This window comes from Aptenodytes patagonicus, chromosome Z (assembly GCF_965638725.1).
Source record: "Aptenodytes patagonicus chromosome Z, bAptPat1.pri.cur, whole genome shotgun sequence".
NCBI classification, from domain to species: domain Eukaryota; kingdom Metazoa; phylum Chordata; class Aves; order Sphenisciformes; family Spheniscidae; genus Aptenodytes; species Aptenodytes patagonicus.
The window spans coordinates 30625029-30647030 of NC_134982.1; the positions used below are offsets into that span (position 1 = coordinate 30625029).

Consider the following 22002-nt stretch of genomic DNA (forward strand, 5'->3'; position numbering starts at 1 on the left):
TCTGAGGGACAGTTGCTTTTTTTTTGAAATGGGGCTTTTTCAGGATTGGATCTCTGCCCAGAATTGGGTAGCACCTTCCACTGATTTTGAATCAGCCCCTCCTGCACTTAGATTTGTGAAATACCTGCACAGGACTTTGGTTTGAGAGAGCAAGAGAGCACATGCTTGGGTCAGGACTGTGTGCCTTGTTCTGGGTCCTTTTTCCACTGAGTAAAAGTCGAGCATTTGCTTACCTGTATGGGAGTATTTTCCAGGTTTGGGACAGTGGCAGAAAAATTTAACATTCAAATAGAGGATGCAAAGGAGAAACATCCCTGTATTTGCAGACACCTTTGATTTTAAAGTAGTTACCTTGTCTTAAAGTTGGTGTGGAATAAAAACTCCTCTGTCATTATTATGTGAAATGTTGAGATAATTATTCTGTGTGTCTGTGCCCGTGGTGAAGGAGATGGCTTGCATTTAAAGTGTTGCTCTAGCTGCTGAATGGATTTGAATTTTTGTTTTCCTGTCTGTCGGGACAGTTGGAAACACAAGTAATGAGCACTGGAGCAGTGCTGTATTGCAGCTTGAACATAAAGCAGGACCCTGAAACTCCTCCCAAACACAAATAAAAAAACCTGATACAAAGTGTTCATTTTGATACAGAAAAGGTCAACAGTTTTGTGTAAATCAGCAAACACCATTTTATGAAGGAGAACATTTCTAGTAACAGGTTTTTTTGTTGGAAGCAGAACAGCTTCCAACACTTTCAAAACACTTTTTCACAGTCCTTTCTAGAAGTTCGATAACTGGTATCCCCAGTTTTACAGTTGTGGAAATCAAGGCAGCACACACTTTTCTAGGGTCTGCATTTAAAGACTCACCCTTGCATCTCTCTGCGTGGATGCTGTATGGAGAACAGTGCTGAGCCATTGGAGCAGCCTGCCCAAACTGCAGCAGCTCTGTAAAGAGCCTCTTCCAGTGGTTTCACAATCAAGGGCATGTTGGAAATAGTCTCCCTGCTTAAGACAAAAAGTTTCATTTTGGCAAAAGCATGTTTCTTTCAGACTGGGTTACTGTGCACCAAAGTTACGCCCCTTTTTTGAGGTTTCCTACATACGGTATTTTTGCATGAACCTGTGCCCTTGAAATGCCATGCAAGATAAGAGTAACGCTCCAGAGCCACAGGTGGCACCTGGTTGCAGGATCAGAGAGGTCAAGGAGGCCTGGTATGCAACAGGTCTTTGAGACCGCGTCCTTGAACCTGAACTGCTTTCTGCAAGCATGGCACTGCAACAAAGCAGGCTGGTTTGGTGTGGCTAAGAAATTACCCCAAAGAGCAGAAAAAAGCCTTGCATCTGTCTGCTCTTCATTTGCAGCCAGCTGACAAGGTGCACTGGCAGAGCTATGCTAATGAAGCACTTAAAGAAGTGGGGTACAACAGCAGAAAATAGCCCAAATTTTCCTCCATCAGTGTAAGCTGAAGAGTAGCTGTTGCAGTCCCTTGGGGTCTGGGCGTTGTCAAGCCTGAGAGGTACCACTTCTCCTTTTCTACACGCCTCTTCAGTAGAGCACCAGCAGAAATACATCTTGAATTTGGAGGGATTTCAGCAGCAAAATATGTGGGGAGCATATAATTTTGCTCCTAGAACTGATACAGTTCAGCAATATTTAGCTTGTGTGTTTTGTGTGTGTGTGTGTCTATCTGTCCCATATTTTGCTTAAAAAGTGACCTCTGTTCAAGAGTATGCTCTCCTTAGTGATGAAGGAACAAGCAGTGTTTGCTGAAACTCCAGATGGTATTTTCCACTATCCATCTCACATAAAACTTTCACAAGTAAATTTTGAAATAAGACAAAAGAAGAAAGAAAAGGATAAATCATCTAAATCTGGAGATCTTGAACAGTCAGTTCAAGTGGGTCACTTGATCTTTGCACAACTGTTTATCTCTTTTTGTCCATTCTCATTGCTGCTACTTACAGTCCCCGATGGCTATGCTGTGTGCAGCTTCCCTTAGGCGCTCATTACAAAGATGGCAAGCAGATTTTAAACTGCATTTCTGCAGGCCTTGGTTTACACAGCTGGTTGTGCATGTGCATTACAACATTTTACACGCTTTTTTAGGCGATGCCCTTTTAACATGCCACTTTCATTTTCAATAAAAAGTTGAATTTTGGGCTTAGCTGACTAGACAGTTGTTGGGTTTGGGTATTTTTTTATCTTTTAAATCAAGCAAGCTGCTAACCCTGATTTGTGACATTCTTATTCATACTTCATCGTTTCATTAGCTGTAAAAGCAGCTATCAAAATACATTTGAGAATGTGAGGCATATTCAGTATAAGCACTGGCAACTCACTTTTCTGTGTACTGAAGCCTTTTTGTAAATTATTGGTCTGTGTTACGTATGAGGTTGGATTGGTGAAGATTTGACCAATATTAAAATAACTTTACAAGGTCTGATTGATAGAGAAGGGAATTCCTGAAAAGAAATGAATGTAAGCATTTGCTTGCATCCCATTTTGCTTCAGTTTATTTCTGATTAAAAGGCTTATTTTTGTAGTTTCTTCTCTGAATGCAACCTTTATGTTACGCTCACTCAAAAGCACACAGAAATAAAATAATATGTGCAGCAAAGCCACTTGTTATTGGGCAACTGCAGAATTACAGGTTTGATTCATGAGTTGTGCTGACTGATGCCAGGGTAGTTGATGAGCCCTTGCTGTTTGCTCTGGGGGAAGCTGCTGGTCCTGCCACAGGAGCTGAACAAGCTGTATTTTTGCTGGTTTTCCCCCCAGCCTGTTTTTCTAGAAATGCAGATGTTTTTGGAGTGAGGCTTTAGCATCCTCTAGAAGGAATGGTAAGCTCTCATGAAAACAACTTGTGAATGCTTTCGTTTGTTGGCACTCTAGCAAGAGAGAGTGGGACAGCCTGAAGCCTCAGGAGATGTCAGTGGGACCCCATCCACCCACACCAGCAAAACCACATCCGCGCAGAAGGGGGTCAGCCTGGACAGTTGTTGAGCAGTTGTTCTGGTTTCTGCTGGTTAAACCACGACAGCAGTGGAAGAAAGATTTTTGTCATGGCAGGTATTTATCCACGCTATAATATTTTGTGTGGATCAAAGGGTGCAGGGTTTTTAAAATTCAAGCCTGTGTTTCAGGCTTGCAGGTATTGGTTTGGTAAAACAGGGATTTAAGGAAAGTCCTTCTGTTCTGAGGAAAATCAAATCAGCGATATAGTGGGCCACAGCAGGTGTGGATCCAAGACAATAAATTTAAGACTACTGCCAAAATCTCTACTTTTCTTAGTTTTCTTCTATGAAAAGAAGTTCCCGGTGTCCCATCAACCCCGGTCCGAAAATGACGGGGTTTGATGCACGCCCTTCGCTCTTGCTGGCCCTTGCTGAGGGTGCAGCAGAGAGCAGGCTCCGCGGCGAGTGATGCCAGCGTGACGGCGTGCTGCAGAGCGCACGTGGCAGCGCTGGGTCCCACACCGGGCATCAGCGACTCCCTGCACGCCCCTGCCAGAGTGCTGTCCTGGGATAAGTAATGGCTGTGTTTGATGCTTTCCCTGGACACCTTCCCTCTTTTCCTGTACCTTTTTTTACAGAGGGAGGTTTCTTCTCAGTCCCTCTTGCAGTTGGGAGCATTTTAGAGCCACGTGGTTTGTACCCACTGCAACTGTGGACTTATTTTCTGCCTGTTTGAGCTGCTCTTTGTGTGGGACGGAGGATGTTACTATAGCTGGTGAGACTGTGTGGGTTTTTTCCTCACACTTTAAAGGGTGTTGGATACTTCTCAGTTGAGCTGCTTCATTTTACACGCGGTGTGGGTTTGACACTGATTTTTTCCACTGCAAGCAGAAATTGATAGAAATCATTAATAGTGAAACAAACTTTACCATGAAGTGATAAAACAAATGAAGACATCCTGTCAGGACAGTGGTGACAACAGTGTGCTTACCCAGGCAGGGTTTGTAATTGTAACAAACAGTGGTACTGCTCGCCTCTTTGCTTTCCTTTAATGTGCAGTTGCATCCTCATAGCTTGATTGGTTAAGAGAAGAGAAAACTCACTCCATATTCAGCATACTCTGTGTGTGAGGGTCTGCATAGAGCATCTCACAGTTCACACCAGCTTTGCAGCTCAGGTGAGAGTCTGCAGCGGAGCTAACGCTCCTGCAGCCTCTTCTGCTTATAAAGGCATTCCCATTAGCAACCCTTTGCAGATTGTGAGAAACTCTAGCAAAAGAAGAATTTGCTACTGATCTCTAAAGAAAAGATAAATGAAAAGAAAAAGGCAGTATTTCTGAGGCTCTGTAGTGTGGAGTGGTGTAGACTGGCTTCACCTCTAGCAGGGAGGCGGTGAATGGAATTGTGACTCTTTGCAAGAGGTTGTTGCAGTCCATGGCACTGCTCCCACACCAGAATGGTCTCAGGGAAAACAAACATCTCTCCCCACTGCCGTGCTTGCATGCTGTGAGTAGTCTCCTTTCTCTGTGCATTAGACCCTGTGGCAAGGGTAAACTTCTGACAGAACAGAAGTAGCTTTCCTACGAGCAGTGGGCAAAGGAGCTGGGGGACTGGAGTCGAGCACTGTGTGTAATTGCACAAGATACAGGGGAATCGTGGTGTGTGAGCGGACAGCCCATCATTCATTCTGCCCATTTTATAAATATGCATATTTATATTGCATATGTAAATAATACCAGGGTATGTTGCCTGCGCATGATGTATGTAACCCTGCAGGGCAGGGTGGGGGGTGTATGCCAAGGCTACTTAATGGGCTTTCTTAATTTAGCAACCATTAGCGTGCCTGCCCATCAAATGTTTTTAATTCTATGCTTCAGTGTAACCGATGAGTTTATTTCCAGTGCTCCTTGCAGGCATAGCTTAGGCCAAGTACAAGTTGAATAACCTTCAGGAAAGCTGTGCTGTCCTTCTGTCGGCCGCTGTCTTTGAAAATTGCCTGCAGAGTTAGTGAGCAGGAACAGTTAAGATTTACAAACAATGATGAAGCTTGTCATGCATCTTTCACCATTCATCATCTGGGTGCCGTGGCTGGGCGGTGAAGTGTTCTTCATAAAAACCAGCTCAGTGTGAAATACACCTCGCAGCAATGTTTACTGCTCTGAAACTCGTCAGCAGCCCTTTATAGTAAATCCAGATTGCAATGTGACATTACAGTATATCATTGCAGAGCGCGCTGGGGTTTACACTAGGAATGAGTGCAGTTCACACCAGATGAGATGTCGAAATTGAGTTATGTAGGAATTTGGCTGTTATATGGGGATAGCTTTTGTTTTCTGAGGACTGAAAGTTAGCTTTATATATATAATATATATAATCTACACATACCTGTACTTGTGTGTGGGTGCCTATATCGATAGATATATATATATGGATATATGGATACACACATGCTATGCGCACATTCTCTGTACGGACACTGTGCATGGTCAAATACAGATTTGTCTGACGGGACCCTGTCTTGTTTTTATGCTATTTCTTAAAAGTATTCCAGTATTTCATTGAAGTGCTGCATTTTAGCATTAGCTTTTCAGCGAAGTAGCCTTTTATTTAAAAAAAATACTGTTGAAAATACAGTTCTTTGAATATCGTAATTTTACGATTCCTGGCTAGAAATACAGAGTGGGACTTTTCCTAAGGGATTTTTGGTTTAGGTTAATTGTTTTTTTGTAGGGTTGCTATAGCAGATGCTCACATTGAACTTCTCAGTAGCAAAGCCAGGGGACCTGTGAAGTGAGTGTGTCATATACAGCTGGTGAGCTGCCTTTGGATGAACGGGGCTGCGTGCGGGTGCACCCCACGGGCAGCCAAGCTCTGTCGAGGCAGAACGCTGTGGGAGCAGCTCAGCTGGAGGAGGTTGCTTCTGAGATGTAGAGATGATGCAGCTGGCTGGTAACCGCTGAAATGGAGGTTAAGGCCCATTGCTGAGTTTTGGTTTGGGTGGGTTTTTGTTGGTTTTTTGTGCGAATGTCTCCTAGAGCTTGGGAGATGCATCTTTGAGCAGAAGATTTGGCGGAAATTTACCCAGAAACCTTAAAATACAGAAGCTACAAAAGTTACTGGTGCATCTGGCTGTGTGCTGGAATGACAGATGTTCTCCCTGCTTGTTTTAGTTTCTTTCAACTGCAGTGTGGACACGAGGTCATTGAGAATAAGATAAAATAGTAGGTGCCTTTGTCCAATTACATAAGTAGGAAGTCGATGCAAAATATAACCAAGACATTTTGTGTATGAGTAAATTGAGGCTGAGTCTTGGGGATCTGGTATTCTGAGAAATGTCCCTGGAGTTAAACAGTAATAGCTGCATGAAGTGGAAAGCACGCTGTGTTGGTTGGCCTAAAGACAAGGACAGTAACTTGCTTTAGTGAAAGTTAGGTACTTTGGTGGCAGTTAACTGATTAAAAAGAAATGAAAGAAAAGACTGGAGATAGACCAGCAAAGTTTTTAAGTCCTTCCTGTGATGATGCTATTTCAGTGCTATACTGCAAAACCTGGAAATTGTTATATTTCACTGTCTTTAGTGCTGTGACTGCCTTGTCCTCTGCATTTGAAACAGAGTTGGCATGTTCTGGACTCTTCACCGAAGTCTTTTGTTTTTATTACTGTCTGGCTTTTCAACCAGAGGGAGAGATGGGATGTTTGAAATACTGTCATATTTAATTTTAGATTCCTGAGACCCATGCTCAGGTATTAAATACCGTTCAGAAGTGGAAACAGGAGTGCGACTGCAGTTGGGACTACCAGAGAGGAGAGATAACTATACTTCATTTGTCATCCTCGGCTGTTTTCAGCTCCTGTAGTTGTTCTTGCTTTGAGTGCTAATACTGCAGTGAAATCATACTTTTCTAGCTCAGAACAGTTTCCACAAATGTGTTTATTGTTACTGATTTTAGTTAGTTGATTAATTATGGTTTTCTAAAAAAACCAACACTGTAAAGTTTACCTTTCAGTCTGCTGTGGGCAGTACGAAGGTGAAGCTTCAGATCCACTAATCACATAAATACGGAGGCTTCCAGGCATACGAGTAGCATCCTAGACTTGTTTGTATTCATAATTAGCGTAATGATACAGTATTAATCTCACCTGCTTCTTTACCAGAGGCTTTAAAGGATCCAGTGAGGTTTCATAGGGATGATGGGGGGGTGAGAGGGTAGAAGTGTTAAGCATTATTTACGAAAATTTTTTTTACTTTATCCTTTTATTTTAAGAGGGGAAAGTTTAGACATCTTTTATGTTACTCTTGTGGCTTGAATTAGAGGGGTGGAGAGTAAAGCTGTCACTTATAATGTAGTGGTTTCAGGCACCAGAATGTTGCATATAAAATCAAAGGGACGTATTTCTTCACAACCTTGACTGCTTTATGTACCTGTTCGGTTTCTAGTAACTTTACTAAGCTGCAGTCTTCAGATATGTATAGTAAGCGGTGCCTTGACGTAGGGACGCTGTAATAGCCTTAGGAAGCTTGAGGTCTGTACAAATACATACTCGGAACACTATCGTAGAGCTTGTCATTTAATTTCCCATTCTTGCAGGTGACTCGTTCCTCTTGCGGTGTCTGCCATACGTAGATTGAAAGAGAATTCCAGGAGTTAGGGAAGGAGTTGGGACAAATACTCCAGAAGGGTGCCACATTAACAGTATTTAGTGCAGTGCTAGCATCCAATTGCTGCTGTCCAGACATCTCCAAATTGGAGTTAAATGGGTAAGTGCTGGCTGGGACTAAGAAAAAAGGAATCTTGTATGCCAAGTTAAGTCACTTAATTTTATGTTGCTTTCCCACACACATACAAAAGTCTCGTGGTTGGGGGTGGCATTTTGTTTCGGTGACCCTGCAAGGAATCAAAGCAAACATATCTATAGAGCACTGTAAGAATAGTCCAGGAGGAAATTGCTCAGAATAGGGGAAAAAAAAAAACCACCACAAATAAGCTAACAGTATGTTGGCTGATTATAATGACTGTCTTAACAGCATCCAGGAGTTGTCAATCATACCTTAATGTTTATAGAAGTGAAAAGTCAATGTGTAGTTGTTTAATTTGACATGACTCGCAGGTTGAGAAAGTGTAATCGCTGGAGGGGACAGTTGAGTAGCTGTGCTCGGTGTCAGCCTGTCTCGCTCCGACTACTGCACTAAACGCTTTCCTGATGAGCGATAGATTTGGTTAAATACCAGGATAATTGCTAGCTACAGCATCCACCACTCTTTTAATGCCTTGTACTACATCTGTATTAGCACTTGCCTGAGGCTGTTTGAGGTTTCTGCAGGGAAGAAGGCATGTATGTTCAATTACATTGTTCTCCTTCGGGTTTTGAAGGGCAATTGTTGCAGAGCTAAATAGACTATAATAAATTATGTTTAGTTTCTTCCAAACCTGTTGAAGTACATCAGACATGCAAGTGTTGTAGCTGCTTTCTGCTTGTAAGTGACATTTTGTTAGTCTGCCATACTGAGGACACACAACTATTTAGACAAAGTGTGTTTTCACTTGAAAAATGGAAAAATACCAGACTTGTCTTGCTACGCTGGTGCAAAGCCAGTGAACTTGTTTTGCATGCTGTAAAAGTATTTGCTTCCCCTCGCTGCTTCCACACGTGTAAATAAGATCATATACGAATGCATATTCATGCTCATTGTGCATAATCAGAATAGGATAGGCACTCCACTCTCCCCTCTGTGATTAGGAGGGTGTCAGCATTTTCATTAACCTTTTAGGGCTGTTGGTGTTTTAAGGGGAAGACTTGAAGTGGCTAGGTGATTTCTGTCAGGGTGGTTGCCCGCTGATTCCCGTGAGCGGTCGTACCGCCTGTGTGCAGTGACGCTGCCTTGCGCTGGCATAGCTCTTGCTTGCAGAGCATGTTCCTATGGCATCACAGCACATGCACAGTGGCGTGGCCGTGAGGGACGTGCCAACAGCTCCCTAATACTTCCCTGCAGTGTACCCCACCTCTGCTACAAAAGGGTCTACCCTGCTTGGCACCTACAGGTTGGACAAGATGTGAGAATAGCAGAAAGCATCTGAGCACAGATGGGCGTATTACAGCTCACTTCCAAAATGTTTGAAAGGGATTTGTTGGGGGGCAGCATTTATTTTTGAAATACGCTTATCTTAAAAATCTGAAAACATCTGGAGATTGGTTTTGAAGTATCTTCAGAATTGAACACTTCATTTGTTGAGATTCATTTTAATACATAATCCGGAAAGAGCGGGAGCCAAGTTAATCACGTAGGACTCCCTGTGGGTCATGTAGAAATAAACCAAAAAATTGTGATTTTGTTTCTTCTTTAAGATTGGCATTTAATGTCTTTGCATTTATTTCCTGCTTTTTTGTAATTTTACAATGCCAATTTTAAAGCTCTATGCCTGATGTTTGTCTCACAGTATCTGCTAAATCAGTTAAGCTTCCCAAGTAGAAGGTTTGCATAAGGTCTGAATCACACCCCATATGCTGTGGGTGGCATGTTTGTTTACCCCAAGCATGGCACTAATCATGTCTTAGACTGCTGAAAGTAAAAGAATGTTTTTAGTCCAGTTTGTCACTAGTTTTGTTTCCTTCCTGGACATAAAAGAAAAATAAAAATCAATGAGCTCTCTCTCCTGTTCATTTATAAATCATTTTCCCTTCCAAGTTCTGTCTCAGAGCAGTTGCAGACACTGCAAGGAGTATTTTATTTTCCCACCCTAAAACAACTGTTTACACTAGATTTTTTTAGCAGATTTTTGTATTGGCTTTTGGCTATATAAAACATATTTTGATAAATTTCCTTCTGAGCCAGATTTGAGCTAGCTGTGTGCCCTTAAATACAGTTTAAAACCTCCTAAATACTCTAAATCAAAACTTGGCTCATCTCAGTTTTTGCTGTCCCCTCTCTTGGATAAATAGGAACTTCTAGTTCATAAAGCTATCTCTACCAGCTGTGTAAAACACATCTTGCCCCTGCTCTTCCCTGAGTCACAAGTGCTTCTGGGGACTAATTCTGTGGATTGAGTCTCTAATTTTTCCAAGGCATAAATACTACACGTAGGTTTGTGCAAAGAGAGTCTACATTGGAGTGAAACAACACTGGCTTGTTGAGAGGGATCTGCTGTATTCCTGTTATGTGGATACTTTTGCAGGGACTAACCTAAATGAAGCTGTAACCGCCTAAACTGTAGTTAGAAAGGAGTGAGGAGAGAGGAATGTGGGTTGGCCCCTAGTTTGAAAGTAATTACCCCTCCTCAGCCATGGGGCTGACCTCTGTACCTCTGGCTCTAACTGTCCAGCTTGGATCACTTCGTCTGCTTTTCTTGCTACAGTCAGCTGATGTGCCTGTCAGCTACATGTGTGGAGGGAGACAGAGATGCCTGACTGCCCCATCCTCCAAGGGAGGTAAAAAGCCTGCCTTGACCCTGAACAGCACCAGCTACTTAGGTATTCTGCATGGTGCAAGCTCCTGCAGCCCCTGCCCTCTCCCCCCTTCACCGCCCCATGTCTGCGGTGGGTTGCAGCAGAGCTGTATGGTGCAGCACAGGATGAGCTCCACTTTTTTCTTCCCTTCTCTCCTCTCTGCCTTGCCCTTACAGCGTTGAATCAGTTTTGTATTGTCCAGAGTTGCATTCAGTGCTGTTGAAATTAACTGAGGTGTAGCATTGGAGTTGTCCTCTTGAAGGCAGGCAGTCTTCGACACAGCCACCAGTGTCTGGATTGGCCCACTAGACCCAAGGAACCTGTCTTAAAATTTTCTCTACAACAGATGACAATAATAAAATTCTGATTTTCTATTTATTTGTTTGTTTATTTTAGAACTTTTCTGCCACTTAAACATGATTTAAGGTTCACCTTCTTGACTTCAGACTGTGGCAAGTGGGGGCAAGGGAAGCACATGTTGGAAATTGGTCAGATGCACTCGAGCCCGTTCCAGAAACCTTAGTAAGGAAAGGTTACTTACTTCCTTAGTAAGGAAGTGCTAAGTTCACTTAGCACTGAAGTGACCTATTACCCTTGTAGGAGACTAAAACGACCAAGGTTTTTAGGCCCTATTGACCCACAGCTTGTAGACCGTTAACTGTGATCTCAGGGGAGTTTGGCCCTTCCTAGCAAGGCTGCTACTGTCAGGATCCTGAAGAAAGTGCTGGACACTGCTGGGTTGACCATCCCACCAGGTCTGCATCGCCACACCTGTAGGAAGTCAGCAGGACCTCCTGGGCCTGGGGAGATGCTGCTGGCAGCACCAGCAGCATCGTTAGGCGCAGCCCGTGCCCTCCGGCTGGTGGCACACAGTCAGCCAGAGGCTGGCCCTTCACCTTGGAGCAGGACCAGCCTCTGCGCCGCACCAGCGTTTCACAGTCTGCATTTAATACTGCTATCGTGTTCGTGGAAATAAATATAAATACAACGCAGCAGGTCTGTCTTAAGCCTAATGTTGTGTGAAACTTCATTTAACTTATTTGACTACCTCAAAAATGTTTTGTGTTCGGTTTTTGTCCCTATTTTCTCAAGTATTGTGACTTATTGCAGCGAGGTTCCTAAACTTCGGAGGGCATAAATCTCACTTTAAAATAAGTAGCAACATTTTTACTCTGTTCATGCATATACCCATCTTGTGCTGCGTGTTTCATCAATTCTTGTTGAACCATTTTACTGCAAATCCACTTGACTTGCTTCCAAATTAAAGTTAATATTAAAAATGGTAATGCCATGGTAATATTAAGTCACTTTAAAGCCTTCTAGGCTTTTTAAACTGCAGATTCACTTAAATTGTAAGCTGTAAATTGTAAGGCTGCTTCTTTCTTCCTTCTTGTTCAATTTTGAGCACAGTTGTTGGTGAGTACAGTCTTGCTCGTAGTGAAGTCTGTGACAAACCTCCTGCTGTTTTCGCTAGTGTGGTCTGAGTTGCAGGTCCTTGTTTTCTCCCTTCCCAGCAGAGAAGCTTGCATTATAAGAGCATTAAAAAAAAAAAAATCTATTCTTTGCAAGTGAAAAATCTATTGTATCTACCATAACAGATCACTTTCATTAGACTTAGCATTTTCTCTGATTGTTTAGTAACCTCTTGATTTCCAAAAGCTTGCAAATCATGTCCAAAAAAACCTTTTAAGCTGTATAATATGGCACTTTTGCACTGAGCCAGTATTTTCTAAAATTAAGACTGTCATTAAACCTGAAAGAGCTGGGGCCATCATTATTAGCTATTTGGTTACTCTTTGAGCATTATGGCTGATGACAACGGGCATGGATTTCATCCTTGTTTTATAGATTGAAAGTGACATCGTCAACAATAAAAATGTAAAGAGGGGTGACCAGAATTAACATTTACATTTATATGGCTAGTCCTGGTGTTGCGCAAACTGTGATACCCTCCTTTTTTTCCTGATATGCTAGTGAAGATTAACAGCCTTTCTGACCCAAGAATGGAGAGACATTCAGCCAAAGTAGCGTTATGTTTGGATTTCTGTGCTGAACACCAAAAAGTTATACATGATTATTGAAGCTCTTAGTATCCTATTTCCTTCCTTTAGTATAGCTACACAAGAGAGAAAGCTTGTGCCTTTGTTTTGTTTCTCCACGTATTCTGCCGCTTGGTAACATTATCCTGAACCTTGAGTGCACTCTTTCCTTTAAAATTACCATTGCTTTTCAAAAAACATTTTCTTGCCACAGCTATTGCAAATGGCAACGCATTTTCTAGGTAGGACAATTGATGCTTCTAGAGGTAGTTATTCACAAGGAACTTCTTGTTTAGACAGGTTTTAAATATATATACCAAGCAAAACAAAGGCAACTATATTGTAGTGATGCCCAGAAGCAGACGAGGAGTCAGGAGTCACTAGCTGTCTCCTGTGTTGCACGAGGAGATAGATGCAGTGTGTGAGGTCTTTCCTCGAAACAGGGAGCAGCCCCCACATCTGTCTGTCTGCACCCTGCAGTGTCAGCAGTCACCCCACAAAGAAGCAGCGGACAGCCTTTTGTCCATTCATTCTCACGTGCTGCTGCGCGAGAGCCATGATAAGCGTGCACGACTACATTGCCACTAGTTAACTGCAGCTGGGGATGTCCATTTCAGTTGCCTCTGCGTGGCATTATCTGTGGGTTAGGTGGTGTTGGGGATGCATGGAAAAGCCTATGTCATCAGTGTAGGAGAAGATGCAGACCCCAAAGGAGAAGGACAGTAAGCAGCCTCCATAAAATTAGCGTGAGGTCCCCAAATTATGCCTGAGGGGACTGTAGGGTGCAGAGAGATGACACCATGTTATCTTCTTTAGAGCTGGCTGGAAAGTGTTCTGATAAAAACTTTTGCTTTGGAAAAAGTCCAACCCACTGGTTGTTTTTGCTGAAATCACATGTTTCTGCAAACTCATAGCGAGACAAGCAGAGGATTCAGCTGGACACCTGCCTTCTTCCCTCAACAGGCTTACATGGATGGTGAGTCCATTTGTTCAGCCTGGAGAAGAGAATACTCCAGGGAGACCTTGTTGTGGCCTTTCAGTACTTAAAGGGGGGTTATAAGAAAGATGGGGACAGACTTTTTAGTGGGGCCTGTTGCGATAGGACAAGGGGTAATGGTTTTAAACTAAAAGAGGGTAGAGTCAGACTGGATGAAAGGAAGAAATTTTTTACAGTGAGGGTGGTAAAACACTGGCACAGGTTGCCCGGAGAGGTGGTGGATGCCCCATCCCTGGAAACTTTCAAGGTCAGGTTGGACGGGGCTCTGAGCAACCTGATCTAGTTGAAGATGTCCCTGCCCATGGCAGGGGGTTTGGACTAGATGACCTTTAAAGGTCCCTTCCAACCCAAGCCATTCTATGGTTCTATGTTTCTATGATTCCTGTCTCTAGATTTGGAGTTGTAGGCAGTCTGTTGCTGCTTTTGCCTTGCCACCAGAGGTTGCCACCTATTCACATGGTTGTGTGGCCTGTTCTGACCCAGATTTGTGGAATGGTTTGTTTTCTTTTTCACAGGAAAAAAAGAGTTCTTTTTCAAAAGATGCAGTTCATTCCATGGATCTGGCTTTGAAGGTGGCTGCACAGGAGGAGAGCATGGGGTTCTGAGATCCCTGCCTTGCTGCTGCGCCCAGCTATGGGAGAGCCTAGGGAGCTCCAAGCCTCCTGGCCCCGTAGCACAGCAATTTTGTGCAAAACCAGTCCTGGCATGATAAAGTGCCCAGAATAGACGTTTGGGCACGCACACCATCAACTGGCAAGATAATTAGATATTTCTCATGAGAAATGACTGATACGTGTCTGTTTTAATCTTGTTAGAACAGTTTTTAATTACTATAGGAATAAGAAAAACAGTCCAAAAAGTGGATCTGAAGTCCATTTTTTTCTCAGAGCTGCGTCTCTCTTTTGCCAGTCTTCTGAGTATAACACACCAGGGACATCTTTTTTTGACGGCGAATCAGTCTCCGGTGTTGTATGTGGAAAAGAGAAGTAGTTTCTGACCTCCAGGAATAAAGACATGAAAGGTCCCAGCTTTGTCACAGCCTTGTTATGTGATGAAGCAAATCGCTTCATTCCTCTGAGACTCCTTGCTGCTCCTCAGCTGGTGGCAGATCTCCAAATACCCCATCCCTCACAGCCACTCTTTTATATGCCTTTCCTGGAAATTGATGCCTCCTCATATGTTTCTGTGGCTGCTCTCTAATCTTGAATCTTGAAATGGTTTGTTGTTTTTTTGTTTTGTTTTTTTCCAAAAGCATTGTCTCTTTGTTGGCCTCTGGTTTAGAGCACAGCCATGCAAATCAATGGATTTGGCCTGCCATGGTGGACTATGAATGTCTGAGGGAAGTAGGGATCTCCAAAAGTAGGTCTGCTGGTAGTCATAACACAGAGTCACAGCCTGAAGGAGAGGCATGTGCATCTTTCCAGTACTGGCAATACAAAACCAAAGGGGCTGCATGTTCAGCAGCAGAATTGGTTCTCCAGTGTAATTCCCCATGTTGCTGCACAAATGTGTGCGCAGGACAATGCAGGGTTTAAATAAGTGACTGGAAAACATGGTAGGGAAGAAAAAGGGAGATGCCTTTAGCATTTTATTGTGATGCCTTTTCTCTGTAGTGTTATTATCAGATTAAAAATACCTCAAATTTGTGACCTCATCTCAGCTCTTTTCTGATGCTGAGGTCATCATGCTCCTTGTGTAATCGTACAGAATGTTTACACTTAGATATGACCCAAAAAAACCTCTACAGAAGTGCACGTTTTACCTTGTTACCCAGCAGTGGGAAATGTCTGCTTTACATTCAGATGTCTGGTTCCTGGAGAACGTTTTGCTTCATGTCTTCCGAAACAGAAAATGTCTGTGTGAAACCATTAAAATCATGTCTCCTCATTGAAAGAACTAGCCATCAGGGTTCCTGGCAGTGGAATATAAACTGGGGAGCTTTCTGTGGAGTTGTACTGATTTATACCTTGCTGAGACCTGGCTTGGGCAGAGGACAGCATTTCTGATGAATACCTTGCACAAGAGGTGAGTAACCATTCACTTCTGCCAACCCAAAAGCAAGCTTTTACCAGCTGAATTCTGCATGTTGCCTTTCAATCATTCAAAGCAAGGGTACTCATCTCAGCACACCTGATCCTCCTGAAGTTTTTCTGAGGTGGTTCACTTTCTGCCTTTCCTAGCCTGCAGCAGTGGCTGAGTGACATCAAGTTAGCCACAGAATGTAACACTGGTGATAGCAGAGAGTGTTGGTCCATCAGTACTGCTCTGCTCTGGATCGTGTCTGCAAGCGTGTAGGGTGATTGCTTCATAATGGATTGGTATAGTTTCAAGGTAGGTTTTGGAGTCTCAGGAAAAAAGCCTATGCTTCCCAAATGTCGTCTTTGCGTCCTCCCTGTCTAACTGGTGGTGGGTGAGAAGTGGAAAGCCTTGTTTGATTGTTTCACATATTATTGTAAGAGAATTTAAAGCCAGAGGTGAGGGAGTCAACAGGAGGCTATTTTCTTCAGCTTCTGGTTTCTAATTACATCAGTTACAGCCCTGCCTTCTTAGTTGCTGAAAGTACAAGCATGAACTGGAAAAGAATGAGATAATCTGTGGTAAAGCATGCTGAATAAAGATCTCCATTCAGATCTTTACCTTTTATCCTGAGTTCCTAATGCCAAGAATTAATGCTATTTGAAAATACACAATGAATGTGCCCTACTGTGGGCATCCAAGATAATCCTAATTGCTTTAAATGTTAGTGAGAAGGGTAGGTGTTTGAGAAGGGGGAAAGGGCTTTACTGTGAAATAGTATATCTGTGTTAAGAGACACAGACGGGACATGTTTTCGGTTCCAGATCCTTAGGCTTGTTTTTATTTTTGCATCGAAAAGCAGCTCTGCTTGTTGCTCTTGAAACTTCTCGTCAGCGGGAAAATATCCACGGACATAGGTTTCTAGAATTGGACTGGTTGCCATTGTGTTAATAACATGCAAAGCAGAAAAGGAGCACCACTCCCATTTTCTCTTGTTGGTCCACATTATGGTCAGCACAGAACAGTCCACAGCATATTGATCAAAGCAAAAATCGCAAAGACATTTCAGCTGGTGTATGTAATACATGGAGTTCAGTTTTAAGGCAGATCCATAGCTGAGTTTTCACTAGCTCCTTATAACTATTTGGTATCATAACTATTTGGTATCAGCCTCCTGTTAGATTAATGTCTCGTCTTACTCTCTGCTGTGCATAACACTGTGCGTAACTTGTGCTATGTTGTGGTGACCAGCTGCAGTGAGCAGAAATCCTTGGCTTCAGGTGGGCTTCCAGAATTTGTCCCTGTGGGAGCCATCACCTGGTCCAGGTCTGTGATGAGGCCTGAGGGATGGGAGGAGAAGGACAGTCAGTACAGAACATTTTAGCACATTTATGCAGTTGCAGATGTTGGCAGAAATTCTCAGTCAGTAGGAACCGTTTCATCCCAGCATTCATCCTGAGCAAGAGAGATGTGAGGAAGGAGACGGCAATGGTTTTTTTAGGTTAGTTCACACAGAGTAGAAGCAAAAGAACTAAAAGATATTGGGGATTCACCGAGTGTGAACATCCTTCAGAAACATGAGTTACTGCAGTTTTACAAAATACGGATCTTTGTGTTCAAAGGAAATCTTGAAAACACAGCTGATGAAAGTTCGTCTCTTAATTTTCTTAAGGTTTTGCAGCTTTCTGTGGCCTTCTAGCAGGAACCCATCGAGCCGTAGGCTCCTGACTGCTGGCGTCTTAGAGCTGCACAGAGCAGAATACAAGAGTATGAGACTGATCCCCTTGCATGGCTGGTTTATGAAGAACAGGCTGCCACTTAACGCTGGTTGATTCACCCTAGTGTAAGTCAGTAGTCCTCCATCTTTTCAAATAGTGCATCACACAGGAATGAATTGCATGAGAGGTTCAGTGGAGATAGATTTTCTTTTTGACCTTTTGTTAATTAATTCTGTGCTTAAAGAGTTGAACACTTGGGAACATAGCGTTAAGCACTCCCGAGGTGAAAGGCAGCTGAATGGAGATTGCTTAGGATAACTTAACTTGGCCTTTCTACATGTTTTTGCATCGAGATTTCATCTTGCCCATCTTAATGATGATCTACAGCAAAGTCAGGACAGACCTTGATACTCTTGTTACCACTCTGATGCTTTCTCCACAACAGGAAAATTGTGTTTTTCTCTCACTCTCTTTTTTTGTGTGTCGTCTTATTTGCTGAGCCAGCAACTGAGATGATTCTGATGGTTCTCTGATTCTGAGTGCCTGATTTTGCAGCAGTAACTGGGTTTTTTTTGTTTAGTTGATTTGGTTTGTTTTTTTTACCTAATGCTTTGTCAGGCAGTTGCCATGTGTGTTATGGTAGTTGCTGTAGCTTGGCAGGCTGTTTGCTGGTGGTGGGTGGTAGAGTCAGCCCTCCGAGGTCGATCTGAGCAGTGGAGTTGGCAGGGTGGACTGCCACTTGGGTGGAAACGGGGCTGTGTTTTCAAACTGAATTCGACCCACGGTATTTCCAGGCCACCAAGCCAGCCTATCTTCAGAGCATTGCCCATCACCCCGCTATGTCCGATAGCAGCACCGAGAAGACCGCTGCCAGTCCTTGAGATGGTAACCTGGGGAGAGTGCCGACGCCATTCTCTCTTGTTCCACCCTTCACACAGGTAGCGTGGCTTGCTTCTTGGTTTGACTGCCACCTGCTTCCCAGGCCTGTTTGTTTCTCGAGACACTTCGTACAGGATCTGTGGAGCCTGGAGTGGAAGTTACTGCTTGCTTAGACAGCATCCATTTTCAGTGGTATTTGCAAAAGGAAAGTGCTTTGGCTACAGGGGAGAAGGTACCATGAAGAGCAGTTCCTGTCCACCCTCACACCGAAAACCCAGGCATGCTTTAGTCATGCTCCAGTGCCCTCGAGCTGCCAGTGGCAGTCTGGTTCCGCTCCCCTTCATCCTGCATACGTGGCTGTGCTTGCACACATATGTGTGCGCACCGGGAAGAAGTGCCTGGGCCTTAGCAGCATGTGGGACTGGCATACTTACTTATTTTCCTTTTCCCTGAAGAAGAAGGTGAAAGAGTTTTAAAAAATGGATTGTACCTCTCAACTTTAAATCTTTTAAAATTGCTCCTTATTGAGAGTTTCATAGTTTTTTAAATGTAAACTCGGGAAAATATTTACTTTTCAAGCATGAATGTCCTTCTGCTTTCTCACATCACTGCAAGTGTATTATTCTTTTCAGTCCATTGAATTCCAGGGATCGCTCATGTTAAAAGTCAATGCGGTTTCCAGTGTCAGAAGATGTAAGGTTTTGCATTTATGGTTGGAATCCCTTCTCGCTTCTTTTCCTGTGTGATATTAGCTGAAAATTTTTCAGATTCATCTAGCTCAAAAGAATTCAGGTGCTTTCCCAAGGGTAAAAGGTAATTAGATCAAGGAATGGTCTTTAAAAACTGCCACAGACCCAATTCTGGTACTGTTATTTACACAGATAAGGGCTGTGTAACAACAGTGGGAGGATCAGCCGCAAGCCTCAAACAGATGAAACTCATAGACTTAAATCAAAAAGAACATGGGTTTTGTTTCTTTGAACTTGGAACTTCTACATTTTATTGCTGTGTGATTAAAACACTGGAACAGAATTGCTCATTTCCTTTTTGCTGCCTTTTTATAGCTACAAGTCCCAATCCGAGTATCTTGCTCTTATTATCAGCATTGCACTTACCCACTACTCCTTGCTTGAAGTGAAAGTCTGTCCACGTAAGCAGTGCAGGTTTGGATAGAGGCGTAGCGCTGTCGTCTGCTAGAGGTAGTATCTCGGTAGTACCAGGTTATTTTTAAAATCTATGTGGCTGTAGTTAAATACCCCTATGTAAATTCAGAGACCAGCATATATAGCCCAAATTGCCTGACCATCAAAACTGTGATCAATTTAGAAGTCAGTGGAGAACAACCCATGTTATTTAGGTCAGTGCTTCAGACCCTGAAACGGTTTGTGGGACCAACCAGTTGGTGACTGGAACTGTTCCCATATAATGACACTTTCCATTTGAAGTTTGATCAGGATGTCTGATGCCCCATGAGAAATGTTGGAAGATTGGTGGAGCTCCACTGGTCCAGAAGGCTTAGGAGCCACTGCTTGAGGTGCTAAGAAACAGATGTGGGTGTCTGTCTACCAAAAAAGTTGCCCTCTGTGTCATTCCCCAGGTTTATAATAAATTAACGTAGGGTTGCTGGAAAAATAGATCATAAAAACAAAGTGGCAGTTTTACTGTGGTAGCGTTTTAACATCCATGCTGTAGCATGTTGGGTGGGTTTTCTGCTGGATTCTTTCCATTTAGAAAAAAAACTTTCTGTAAGTTTGTCACAGAGATTTATAGATCTCAGTATTTAAAAATGGGCCTTTCCATCACTCCAGGCACATGCACACTAAAAATATTAACAAAGCCTTTAAAATAAATAAGCCTTTTGCCCATTTGGCTACTCAGGAGTAAACAAAAAATTGTCCCCTTTCAACCCCAATCGCTTCCTTCATACTTCTGCCCTGGAGCCTGGGAGCAGAGAGATTCCTTACAGCATGTCCTAAATCTTAGCACATTGGGCTTTGCTAGATCAGAGCAGAATGAGGTTTCAGAGTCAGAGAGCTGAGTCCTTGAGCCAGCCAGCCCTGTTGAAGCCACACTGCTGTTTGTTTACTACATAATGCAAGGTACCTCATGGAGAAAGAGATGATTCCTGATGCCAGACATGGCCAGATCCAACCAAAGCTTGTGGTGTTGGCAGCAAAAGCTAAGCCTCTGAATGACCTTTGAGGAGCTAGTCTCTAGCACACGTCAGGAGAGGTGCCGATTGCTGCCTTTTCTGTAGGTGATTTCCCCTTTGACATTGGGGTGTGGGCCTACAGAGCATCTCTGTTCTTTCGTTTTGTAGTAGTCAAAGCATGAACCACTCCAACAAGTCACTCGCCAGAAATAATGCATGGTGTGTGCTTCAGATCATGGGAGTGTGGTGCAGACTGGGCCACCCAATGAGTATTTTTGTGCTGTGAGCCTGTCTCACCAGGTGAGCCAGCTTCCCTTCCAGAGGAGCAGAAATGTTCCTCCATTCATTTTCCCTAACCTGCATGTTTGCATCTGGTTCAAGTCCTAGGAGCTCTTAGGCAGTGATGAAATCTCAAGCACAGATGTAGCAGTGGAAGTGAAGTGGAAAGACAAGTTGCATCCTCATCCGAAAACTGGGGAGATGTGACTTCTCCTTGGACTCCACCATCAACCCCACTTACACACTGAAAAGGGGAGGTAGGAAACAGCATCAGGAATCGCCTGGTATGTTCTCATGGCAGAAGAGAGCTTAGCTCTTGCACCCCGCAAGGAGCGTTTCTGATCCTGCAGCGCTTCTGGGTTTCAGGATTGGTGGGCTAGAAAAAGTGAAAATCTACAAAGTTGTTCCCAACTGCAGGTTACCCAAGTGCTGTTCTAGCCCGCTCTGGGTGCAAATCAGTGCCCTCCTCCAGCAGTCCAATGGTTATTCAGGCCCGGAGATGTTGGAGAGACCTGGCTGTTTTGTGCGTTTGACCACATGGCGGGGGAATATACGATGCTCCAGATCCAGATTCCTCTTTCTGTGCAATTAAACCATTAGCAGCATCACAAGATGTCTAAAAACTGTTGGAAGTTGCCGTGACTACTTTGTCACTCCCTCATATCTAAGCTCTGCGTTCTTTTCTGTGTCTTTTAGCTGGGAGAAAATGTAGTATGGGGTTAATATCCCATTCATCAGGTTACAAAAAAAACATTTTATGTCAGATCTAAAAGGTAATAGTAGAGTCTGCTTTGGCAGGGTGATGTTGGAGCCTTACTTGTCCCTTACATGCGTCAAAGGAGAGACTTGCATGAAATCAAGGAGCCAGGTTCTGCAATGTCAAAAATGGGCAAAACTCCCTGAAAGTAACAGAAATTGCCATTTTATCTAGTCACAGGAAAACAGGTGAAAATGATACATGAAACCTCAACTCCATAATGTCTTTTCCATCTCCTGGTAACCAGTGTCATGTTTAAAATAAGGACAAATCAGGAAGCTGAGCTGCAAATGGAAGTTACTGAAGAAACATAACGATACTACAGAAATGGGATGTTGGGGTTTTTTAAGAGAGTGTTTCTCATTTTTCCAGTGATGGGGTGAACCCAGATGGCTGCTGTTTACTTTCCTTGAGTCCCACTGGATTTGCATGGCTGTGAAAGTCAAGCCTGACCTTTTCTTTTTCATTGAACTTCAGATGTGCCAGAAGTCCCTGGAGCCTGCAAGCACCCAGGGCTCAAGCGTAGAGGAGCTGCTCGCTTAGGCACAGTGGTGCGGTTTGGGGACAGAGTTTAAGCCTCAACTCTGTATTCCTTGTTCTTGCGCGGTTGTACTAGATTCATCATGGCTTCTAAAAAACAAGCAATGGTTGTAAACAATATTCTCTTTTAAAAGATCCCAGCCTGGTAATATTCTCCACTAAACAGTAAAATCCAGAACATAGTAAGTATTGATGATTAAGGTGTCAGGGGCCCATGGAGCTCCCGCTGTGA

The 22002-nt window shown here is 43.3% G+C and overlaps 1 protein-coding gene across 1 annotated transcript in view; it reads left to right on the top strand.

The window, feature by feature from the left end:
- DMRT1 (doublesex and mab-3 related transcription factor 1) overlaps positions 1–22002 on the top strand; it is a 60853-nt gene that overhangs the window by 37984 nt on the left and 867 nt on the right. The window lies entirely within an intron of this gene.